Raw genomic sequence first — 3082 nt, forward strand, 5'->3', positions numbered from 1 at the left:
AGTCTATCCTGCTCTACAGGAAAATAGAAGGGGAAGGGGATAAGAGAAGGGAAGGGGGAGAGATAGAAGAGAAGGCAGACCAGGGGAAGGGGTATTCAGAATGCATGCCATCTTGGGGTGGGGAGAGGGGTGAGAAATTTGGAACTCAAAAACTTGTGGAAGTGAATACTGAAAACTAAAAATAAATAAATATATATTAGAAAGTTAAAAAAAAATTAAAAAAAAAATAAAAATGAGACATTAAATTCCTCCCCCCCCCGCCCTCTTCCATCTCCATCTGAGTCCATGTTGCTGAGTGCTCCCAATTCTAATCCTTGGTTACCCCTCCCCATCCCTTTCCTCATAGCTGCCTGCCTATCCCCCAACCCCACACCCTCTGCCTCTGAATCCCATTTTGCAGGTTGTCTCTGTGCTTCCTGTACCTGTTCCCTGCCCCCTGCCTTATTAAGTGTGATTGAAGCCTCATGCCTAGCTGCTGTGATCTTTCCCAGCAAGTACCCAAAGAACCAGGTGTGCCTGCCCATTTCATAACTTCATAGATTATCAATTCAGTCTTCCAAAAGCAGTCTTATCAGTATTATGGACAGGAAGGGGAATGAAGAAAGGTAGAGAGGTAATGAGAGTAAATAACATCAGTATGGAGGCAACAGAAGGAGGCCAAATAAGAATTTGGGCCAGAACTTAAACCAAGGTGATAACCTGTACCGTAAGGTAGTTTTGTGTCAGTTCCACAGATGACTCTTTAACTTCCAGGAGACAGAAGTGATGGTGGTAGGCGACTGGCTGAGTGGCTGAAACTTCGGTTAACATTGTCTTAACGTAGGGGAAAGGTGAATGAATCCCTGGGGCTTAGTCTTTCCCATAAGCATAGTCACTGTCACAGTCATAAAGACAGCCCCAGGGCAGAAGAGGTGGTATCGTTCCAGGGAGTTAAGTTGGATCACTTCTGAAATGCCATTGCAGGAACCTTGCCTTCTCCGTTGAGTTGTGAGAAGACCTGCGCTGCTTGAACAAAGTTCCAGTTATTGTCCTCTAGGCATTTCTGTGACCATTCTGGATTCATTCCAGATTGAGCTGAGAAAGACTGTACCATGTCTTGTTGTTCTTTGGAAATAGTGTGTATGCTGCAGGAGGAGGGTGTTGGTGGTAGTGTTGGTGAGGCAAAAGCTTGGCGGATTTCTTCTGAGTTGGCATTCCTTAAAAACAGTTCATCATTCACCATACACATCCCATTACTGTTATTCGAGGGGGCGGCAACGAATACCCTGGTGAACGCTCTGATGGTATCTTCAGAGTCTTCATTGACCTCCCGAAAGACCCCGTGCACAGAAAAACATAGCAGTGTCTCTGTCTGGGCGCAGACATCTACCACGAAGGAATTCAGATCATGACGAGTCTTTGGCAGTTCATTGAGGAAAGCAACAACACTGAGGCGGGAGTGTTTTAGAAGTCGAACCCGAAGGCTGGGCTCTTTGAGTTTTTTCATATTTCTGTTGTCTTTCATATATTCTTTGAAATTATACGGAGACGTACTTGGAAGCCTTCCAGGAAGGCTTAAGGAACAGCAGGCTCCCTCATGGTAGGCATCAAGCAGTCTCTCCCTGTTTCCAGTGTCAAACACAGAATAATACTGCTGTAGGAAGCAGGTGAGTACACCCTTCACGGTCTCTGATCCAAAGTAGCTGCCCTTGCAGCTAGGTAGCACAGTGGGCGTTGCAGCGTCAGAGGCGATCGGAGGAGGCAGCTCGCGGCCATCCAGACGTAGCAACTTTGGGAACCGTTCCCGGACGGCCCTAAGATAGGAGGCGTGGTCTGGGAAGGTCTTACACAGGGGATTTCCCTCTAGCCAGAGTTCATCCAAGTTTAGTCCCTTCACTTTATCCAATTCCCATTCCGACTTTAGCTCGTTGCCTGAGAGGTCGAGGATTCTGAGATTAGGCGCCTTGGGCACAATCTCTGAAAAGTCATCTAGCTGGTAAAGTCTGTTATTGCTCAGATTCAGGGACAGGAGCTCAGGGAAGTTTTCCGCGATGATCTGGACCGACGCCGTCATGAAATTTTTGCGACTCAAAACGATATCCACATTCTGAGCCACCAGGTCCGCGTCGGAGCGAAGGCCCTTTAGGTCAAGGGACTTCTGGGCACTATCGTATCTCCGGGTGACGACGCCCTTCAGCTCCTCCACCTGATCGGGCTTCAGTTCATTCTGCACCGAGTACGGTGGGCTTGATTTGTTAATGAGGATTGTGATCCTGCGGTTTCTATCGTCTATAATGTTATTGTTAATGGCGCTCAGGGCAGAAGCGGTCCCGGCACCCTCCACGAAAAAGTGGGCCTTGTTATTGTCATAGTAAAACTCGATCGGGTGAAAGCCAACGCCGCATTTGTCCCGCATCGCGCCGAGAAGCCACGCTTTGTCATACCTCTTGCCGTGGGGAACGGTGATCCTGAACCACTGCTTTAAGGCAGGCGGGCTCGGGCTGGGCGCGGTGGCCCCTGGCTCTGGGGAAGGGCTCTCCGGATCTCCCGGCCTCACCTGCACGCGGATTCGGCGTCCGCCCTGCTCCCACCACGTTTTCCTCCAGAATGGGGACGTGTGCGGGGAGCGCCCGAATCGGGGAGCCTCCCGGCCTTCCTCCCATTCTCCCCAGACGACTCGGGAAGCGTGGCCGGAGCCTCGGCTCCCTGCGCCCCACCTGGCCTCGGGGTCCCGCTTTCCCCGGACAGAGTCTCTCCCCCAGCCATGCTTTTCTCTCGGCGGCCCGCTGCCTTCACTGCCGCTAGCGCCCGCCCGCTCACGCTCACCGTAAGGCTTGTTAGACTCATGTTTGCGCCTGCCCTTGTCTTTGTTCTGGTCAGCCATGGTGCAGCGGGATGGGCACAGGACCGATTAGAACTTGTCTCGACCCAATCTCCCCTTAGGCCCGGGGAGCGGGAGCCAGTTCAATCTCAGTCTCTTGGGGCCAGCGTGCCGTGCCAACGTCTGCGCCCAGCCCGCCGCGACGCCTGCGTCTTTGCGTGCCCCCGGGCGGCGTGCGTGCGCGCCCGCTGCTCCCTGGGTATGTTGGAGTTGCAGCGACTG

The 3082-nt window shown here is 52.1% G+C and overlaps 1 pseudogene; it reads right to left on the minus strand.

Annotated features, from left to right (window-relative positions):
• Positions 1–940: 940 nt before the first annotated feature.
• On the minus strand, positions 941–2863 carry LOC110198650 (nuclear RNA export factor 1 pseudogene; annotated as a pseudogene).
• Between the last annotated feature and the right edge of the window lie 219 nt (positions 2864–3082).

Source organism: Phascolarctos cinereus, unplaced genomic scaffold, assembly GCF_003287225.1.
Source record: "Phascolarctos cinereus isolate Bilbo 61053 unplaced genomic scaffold, phaCin_HiC Scaffold_8;HRSCAF=390, whole genome shotgun sequence".
In the NCBI taxonomy this organism is placed as follows: domain Eukaryota; kingdom Metazoa; phylum Chordata; class Mammalia; order Diprotodontia; family Phascolarctidae; genus Phascolarctos; species Phascolarctos cinereus.